The 8,690-nt window shown below is 43.6% G+C and overlaps 1 protein-coding gene across 1 annotated transcript in view; it reads left to right on the top strand.

The window, feature by feature from the left end:
• Positions 1-760: 760 nt before the first annotated feature.
• The window catches only part of APBB1 (amyloid beta precursor protein binding family B member 1), a 31,714-nt gene continuing 23,784 nt past the window's right edge, over positions 761-8,690 (top strand). The window contains exon 1 of the mRNA XM_069759608.1: positions 761-843. The gene's annotated coding sequence lies outside the window, so the exon portion shown is untranslated. The remainder of the gene's footprint in view (positions 844-8,690) is intronic.

Below are 8,690 nucleotides of genomic sequence, written 5' to 3'. Positions count from 1 at the left end.
AAAAGAGTTTACTAATTCCGCCGGGGATAATACCTATAAGATTGTACGCCGTATCTCATGTAACACGGAGGCAGTCGTGCATTACGCTCAATGTCCCTGCAGCCGTAGTTATATTGGCCTGACAACGCGGGCTTTTAAAATTCGTGTCCAAGAACACAATCAGGGACATTAACAATTCAGCCAACTGCCTTGAACCACTGCTGTTAAAATCAACCCCTAAGCCTCCTGACGAAGCCACGGCGGTGAAACGCGCGTCGAGGTCCCCCTCGTTTACAGCATGAACGTTATATATACATTATCAGCGGCCATTGGCCTCAATGTGACCTATGTGGACTCTGGAGCTGCGCCCCCTGCTGGCCGGGACTATTGCTGCCGGCCCAGACCCCGCTCTACACTATGGCAGCGCTATACTGTGGTGACTCCTGGTGATGGCGGCGGCCCCCCGGCACGGAGCCCTTTCACCCCTCGGTGCCCGCTCTCACGCCCATTCCTGCCCCGGGTTTATAACTGTGGCTGTTGTTCGGAGCCTCCACATCCGGGCACTCGCCGCAGTGTATGTGCTGATTACTCTGAGGACGATTGTTTGTTGTTAAACCTATAAAAACACAAAAGAAAAGAAATCAAAGCCGTGAGCGGAGCGCAGGAGGACGCGCTGCCTGTGAGGACACGTGACATCCGGCCGCCGGATTACTGACATCCGGCGAGATCTCTACATCTGACCTTCCCAACATGGCGGCATCCGACCGATAACCGGAACTGCGTCACAGCAGCCGGAAGTGCGGCGGAGACCATCAGGGCGGCGACCGTAGAAATAACGGGACCGAGAAAAGCGGAAATGTCGAGGTGAGAAACCGACAGTGGGATTATTACCGGCGGCGTCTACAGTACAGAGGCTCCGTGCTGAGCGTTATATACCGCCATGTGTACACTGTGTGTATATATATCTATATATGTATACTGTGCTGTGTATATACTGTGCTGTGTATATATATATCTATATATGTATACTGTGCTGTGTATATACTGTGCTGTGTGTATATATATATCTATATATGTATACTGTGCTGTGTATATACTGTGCTGTGTGTATATACTGTGCTGTGTATATACTGTGCTGTGTATACTGTGCTGTGTGTATATACTGTGCTGTGTATACTGTGCTGTGTGTATATACTGTGCTGTGTGTGTATATACTGTGCTGTGTGTATATACTGTGCTGTGTGTGTATATATCTATATATGTATACTGTGCTGTGTGTGTATACTGTGCTGTGTATATATACTGTGCTGTGTGTATATATATCTATATATGTATACTGTGCTGTGTGTGTATACTGTGCTGTGTATATATACTGTGCTGTGTGTGTATACTGTGCTGTGTGTATATACTGTGCTGTGTATATACTGTGCTGTGTGTATATATATCTATATATATATACTGTGCTGTGTATATATACTGTGCTGTGTGTGTATACTGTGCTGTGTGTATATACTGTGCTGTGTGTGTATACTGTGCTGTGTGTATATACTGTGCTGTGTGTATATACTGTGCTGTGTATATACTGTGCTGTGTGTATATATATCTATATATGTATACTGTGCTGTGTGTATACTGTGCTGTGTATATATACTGTGCTGTGTGTATATACTGTGCTGTGTGTATATATATCTATATATGTATACTGTGCTGTGTGTGTATACTGTGCTGTGTGTGTATACTGTGCTGTGTGTATATACTGTGCTGTGTATATATACTGTGCTGTGTGTATATACTGTGCTGTGTGTATACTGTGCTGTGTATATATACTGTGCTGTGTGTATATACTGTGCTGTGTATATATATATCTATATATGTATACTGTGCTGTGTGTGTATACTGTGCTGTGTGTGTATACTGTGCTGTGTGTATATATATCTATATATGTATACTGTGCTGTGTGTATACTGTGCTGTGTGTGTATACTGTGCTGTGTGTATATACTGTGCTGTGTGTATATATATCTATATATGTATACTGTGCTGTGTGTGTATACTGTGCTGTGTGTATATACTGTGCTGTGTATATATATATCTATATATGTATACTGTGCTGTGTGTATATACTGTGCTGTGTGTATATACTGTGCTGTGTATATACTGTGCTGTGTGTATATACTGTGCTGTGTATATATATATCTATATATGTATACTGTGCTGTGTATATACTGTGCTGTGTGTATATACTGTGCTGTGTGTGTATACTGTGCTGTGTGTATATATATCTATATATGTATACTGTGCTGTATGTATATACTGTGCTGTGTGTATATACTGTGCTGTGTGTATACTGTGCTGTGTGTATATACTGTGCTGTGTATATATATATCTATATATGTATACTGTGCTGTGTATATACTGTGCTGTGTGTATATACTGTGCTGTGTGTGTATACTGTGCTGTGTGTATACTGTGCTGTGTGTATATACTGTGCTGTGTGTGTATACTGTGCTGTGTGTGTATACTGTGCTGTGTGTGTATACTGTGCTGTGTGTGTATACTGTGCTGTGTGTATACTGTGCTGTGTGTATATACTGTGCTGTGTGTGTATACTGTGCTGTGTGTGTATACTGTGCTGTGTGTGTATACTGTGCTGTGTGTATATACTGTGCTGTGTGTATATACTGTGCTGTGTATATACTGTGCTGTGTGTATATACTGTGCTGTGTATATGCTGTGTGTATATATATCTATATATGTATACTGTGCTGTGTGTATATACTGTGCTGTGTGTGTATACTGTGCTGTGTATATGCTGTGTGTATATATATCTATATATGTATACTGTGCTGTGTATATACTGTGCTGTGTGTATATATATCTATATATGTATACTGTGCTGTGTGTATATATATCTATATATGTATACTGTGCTGTATGTATATACTGTGCTGTGTGTATATACTGTGCTGTGTGTATATATATCTATATATGTATACTGTGCTGTGTGTGTACTGTGCTGTGTGTGTATACTGTGCTGTGTGTATATATATTTATATATGTATACTGTGCTGTGTATATACTGTGCTGTGTGTATATATATCTATATATGTATACTGTGCTGTGTGTATATACTGTGCTGTGTGTGTATACTGTGCTGTGTGTATATACTGTGCTGTGTGTGTATACTGTGCTGTGTGTGTATACTGTGCTGTGTGTGTATACTGTGCTGTGTGTATATACTGTGCTGTGTGTATATACTGTGCTGTGTGTGTATACTGTGCTGTGTGTGTATACTGTGCTGTGTGTATACTGTGCTGTGTATATATACTGTGCTGTGTGTATACTGTGCTGTGTGTGTATACTGTGCTGTGTGTGTATACTGTGCTGTGTGTATACTGTGCTGTGTATATATACTGTGCTGTGTGTATATATATCTATATATGTATACTGTGCTGTGTGTGTATACTGTGCTGTGTATATATACTGTGCTGTGTGTGTATACTGTGCTGTGTGTATATACTGTGCTGTGTGTATATACTGTGCTGTGTATATACTGTGCTGTGTGTATATATATCTATATATGTATACTGTGCTGTGTGTATACTGTGCTGTGTGTATATACTGTGCTGTGTGTGTATATACTGTGCTGTGTGTGTATACTGTGCTGTGTGTATATACTGTGCTGTGTGTATATACTGTGCTGTGTATATACTGTGCTGTGTGTATATACTGTGCTGTGTGTATATATATCTATATATGTATACTGTGCTGTGTGTGTATACTGTGCTGTGTATATACTGTGCTGTGTGTATATACTGTGCTGTGTATATATATATCTATATATGTATACTGTGCTGTGTGTATATACTGTGCTGTGTGTGTATACTGTGCTGTGTATATACTGTGCTGTGTGTATACTGTGCTGTGTGTATATATATCTATATATGTATACTGTGCTGTGTATATACTGTGCTGTGTATATATATATCTATATATGTATACTGTGCTGTATGTATATACTGTGCTGTGTGTATATACTGTGCTGTGTGTATACTGTGCTGTGTGTGTACTGTGCTGTGTGTGTATACTGTGCTGTGTGTGTACTGTGCTGTGTATATATATATCTATATATGTATACTGTGCTGTATGTATATACTGTGCTGTGTGTATATACTGTGCTGTGTGTATACTGTGCTGTGTGTATATACTGTGCTGTGTATATACTGTGCTGTGTGTATATATATCTATATATGTATACTGTGCTGTGTATATACTGTGCTGTGTGTATATATATCTATATATGTATACTGTGCTGTGTGTATATACTGTGCTGTGTGTGTATACTGTGCTGTGTGTATATACTGTGCTGTGTGTATATACTGTGCTGTGTGTGTATACTGTGCTGTGTGTGTATACTGTGCTGTGTGTGTATACTGTGCTGTGTATATATACTGTGCTGTGTATATATACTGTGCTGTGTATATATACTGTGCTGTGTATATACTGTGCTGTGTGTATATATATCTATATATGTATACTGTGCTGTGTATATACTGTGCTGTGTGTGTATACTGTGCTGTGTGTATATACTGTGCTGTGTGTGTATACTGTGCTGTGTGTATATACTGTGCTGTGTGTGTATACTGTGCTGTGTGTGTATACTGTGCTGTGTGTGTATACTGTGCTGTGTGTATATACTGTGCTGTGTGTATATACTGTGCTGTGTGTGTATATATCTATATATGTATACTGTGCTGTGTGTGTATACTGTGCTGTGTGTATATACTGTGCTGTGTGTGTATACTGTGCTGTGTGTGTATACTGTGCTGTGTGTGTATACTGTGCTGTGTGTGTATACTGTGCTGTGTGTGTATACTGTGCTGTGTGTATATACTGTGCTGTGTGTATATACTGTGCTGTGTGTATACTGTGCTGTGTGTGTATACTGTGCTGTGTGTATATACTGTGCTGTGTGTGTATATATCTATATATGTATACTGTGCTGTGTGTGTATACTGTGCTGTGTGTGTATACTGTGCTGTGTGTATATACTGTGCTGTGTGTATATACTGTGCTGTGTGTGTATATATCTATATATGTATACTGTGCTGTGTGTGTATACTGTGCTGTGTGTGTATACTGTGCTGTGTGTGTATACTGTGCTGTGTGTGTATACTGTGCTGTGTGTGTATACTGTGCTGTGTGTGTATACTGTGCTGTGTGTGTATACTGTGCTGTGTGTGTATACTGTGCTGTGTGTGTATACTGTGCTGTGTGTGTATACTGTGCTGTGTGTGTGTATGCTGTGTGTGTGTATACTGTGCTGTGTGTGTGTATACTGTGCTGTGTGTGTGTATACTGTGCTGTGTGTGTGTATACTGTGCTGTGTGTGTGTATACTGTGCTGTGTGTGTATACTGTGCTGTGTGTGTATACTGTGCTGTGTGTATATATATCTATATATGTATACTGTGCTGTGTGTGTATACTGTGCTGTGTGTATATATATCTATATATGTATACTGTGCTGTGTGTGTATACTGTGCTGTGTGTATATATATCTATATATGTATACTGTGCTGTGTGTGTATACTGTGCTGTGTGTATATACTGTGCTGTGTGTATATACTGTGCTGTGTGTATATATATCTATATATGTATACTGTGCTGTGTGTATATACTGTGCTGTGTGTGTATACTGTGCTGTGTGTGTATACTGTGCTGTGTGTGTATACTGTGCTGTGTGTGTATACTGTGCTGTGTGTGTATACTGTGCTGTGTGTGTATACTGTGCTGTGTGTGTATACTGTGCTGTGTGTGTATACTGTGCTGTGTGTATATATATCTATATATGTATACTGTGCTGTGTGTGTATACTGTGCTGTGTGTATATATATCTATATATGTATACTGTGCTGTGTGTATACTGTGCTGTGTATATATACTGTGCTGTGTGTATATACTGTGCTGTGTGTGTATATATCTATATATGTATACTGTGCTGTGTGTATATACTGTGCTGTGTATATATACTGTGCTGTGTGTGTATACTGTGCTGTGTGTGTATACTGTGCTGTGTGTGTATACTGTGCTGTGTGTGTATACTGTGCTGTGTGTGTATACTGTGCTGTGTGTGTATACTGTGCTGTGTGTATATATATCTATATATGTATACTGTGCTGTGTGTATATATATCTATATATGTATACTGTGCTGTGTGTATACTGTGCTGTGTATATATACTGTGCTGTGTGTATATACTGTGCTGTGTGTATATATATCTATATATGTATACTGTGCTGTGTGTGTATACTGTGCTGTGTGTGTATACTGTGCTGTGTGTGTATACTGTGCTGTGTGTGTATACTGTGCTGTGTGTGTATACTGTGCTGTGTGTGTATACTGTGCTGTGTGTGTGTGCTGTGTGTGTATACTGTGCCGTGCGTGTGTATACTGTGCCGTGCGTGTGTGTATACTGTACTGTGCCGTGTGTGTATACTGTGCCGTGTACGCTGTATGTGGCCGTGCACAGTACTGAGTTTCCTGTGCCCTGTAATTCCTCTTGTAAACAGGAGTCAGTGATGACTGTGAGGTGCCGTGGAGTTGGTTCCTTACTCACTGTTCCCTCGAGCACCTCCTACCTACCTATCCATGGGGCCAGGTCCGGCTGTAGTTTCAGACAGGATGGGAGATCGTCGGCCCGGGACGACGGGTTTAGGGGGAACGGGAGACCGCTGGCCTGAGGCGACGGGTTTAGGCGGGACGAGAGACTGCTGAGACGGGAGATCGCTGGCCCGGGATGACTTGTTCAGGTGGGACGGGAGACCGCCGGCCTAAGGCAACTGGTTCAGGTGGGAAGGGAGATCGCCGGCTCGGGACGACTTGTTCAGGCGGGACGGGGCACCGCTGGCCTGAGGCAACGGGTCCAGGCAGGACGGGAGACTACCGGTCCTGGGCGATGGGTTTAGGCGGGACGGGAGACTGCCGAGACGGGAGATCGCTGGCCCAGGACGACTTGTTCAGGTGGGACGGGAGACCGCCGGCCTAAGGCAACTGGTTCAGGTGGGACGGGAGACCGCCAGCCCGGGACGACGGGCTCAGGTGGGACGGGAGATCGCCAGCTCGGGACAACTTGTTCAGGCGGGACGGGAGACCGCCGGCCTAAGGCGACGGGTTCAGGCGGGACGGGAGACCGCTGGCGCGGGGCCACGGGTTCAGGCAGGGCGTGAGATCGCTGTCTCGGGGCCATGGGTTCAGGCGGGACGGGAGACCTGCTGGCCCAGGAGACCGCCGGACCAGGCCACGGTTTCAGGCGGGACGGGAGATAGGTGGCCCGGGGCGATGGGTTCAGGCGGGACGGGAGACCTGCGGGACAGGAGACTGCTGGCCCAGGAGACCGCCGGCCCAGGCCACGGTTTCAGGCGGGACGGGAGACAGGCGGCCCGGGGCGATGGGGTCAGGAGGGATGGGAGTCAGATGGGTTCAGGCAGGACGGGTTCAGCTTTACTGTGCAGTTGGGTTACACACGACTGCAGCAGACAGAATAACACACAGTCAGATATTAGTGATGGTTCCTGGCCTGTCAGCCTTTGACTCCTTCCTGCACGACTTGTCCCCAGTCGAACTATCCTAGTAGGTTGTCATGAACCGGGGTTGTTTTGTTGCCCCAGTTCTTCAGGGATTTATTTACATCCCGCTTCCCAGTTCCGGTTTGGAACTTGCAGCCCTCTGGCCCCCCCTTACCCTCTGGTCAGTCAGGGAACTGATTAGTCGCCAGATATGCTGCCTTGCTATGTTCTGGCTAATGGGCACACGGCAGCAAGGGCAATATAATTATTCCCAGGCGCAACTGAGCAATACAATGATAAAACCCATTCAGTCACTGCCAGTGTTACCCAAAAAGCTCCGTACGATCTGCTGCCACCAGCTCCTATTCCTATGACTAATAGCAGGTCAGGAGCCAACCCAATCAGTAGCATAATTTACTTCAGAGGACGCTGAAGGTACGTTTTAGAGCAAGGAGGATGAGACTAGTAAATATTATAGCTTTTATTCCAAAAAGGTTAGGCAGTGTTTACAAAAGTATATAAAAAGATATTACCAAAATGAGACAATCTGCATCACGGAGCGTCTCTTAGCTAGCTCCCGGAGCAAAACTAATGCAAAATGAGGTCCCACTATTTTATACCTCCCTGGGTTATGAAATCCGGCTATTAGCCATAACTTCTGGGGAGAAGCCTGTAGAAGGCTGACAAAATTAACATGTTTCTCTGCATGAAATGAATGTTCATTTAAGTCTAAACATGATTTGGGTATGTGCCTCGGTTAAGCAGTAATCCGTTTCCCGGATACCGCTGGTATGGGATATTAGGAAACGCACTCGTGTTTAGCTCTATTAAGGCCCATTCCAAAAATGTCAGCTGCACCCCTATATCACTACTTGGGGTCGAGTTATTTCATCTGGAATAACCCTCATACACAACAGAACGCACATGGCTGGAAACAAACAAGTGTGGTATAGAATTACACAGACAAAGAGAGAAGGAGAGCTATCTAGGCAGTGAGAAAAGGGGGTGGGTCAAAAAGCCCACATCCTGGGTCTGTACACAGACCTAATGGATGTAGCAGAGCTCAGTGTGCGTGATAATATAGAATCAAATACATTATATTCCTGACATCAGTCCTACGGATCCTCCTCCTGGCATAACGGCTTC

The sequence above is a fragment of the Ranitomeya imitator genome, chromosome 3 (genome assembly GCF_032444005.1).
Source record: "Ranitomeya imitator isolate aRanImi1 chromosome 3, aRanImi1.pri, whole genome shotgun sequence".
NCBI classification, from domain to species: Eukaryota; Metazoa; Chordata; class Amphibia; order Anura; family Dendrobatidae; genus Ranitomeya; species Ranitomeya imitator.
Note: the sequence above shows the minus strand (reverse complement) of the source record. Positions and strands in the feature narration are given on the sequence as shown.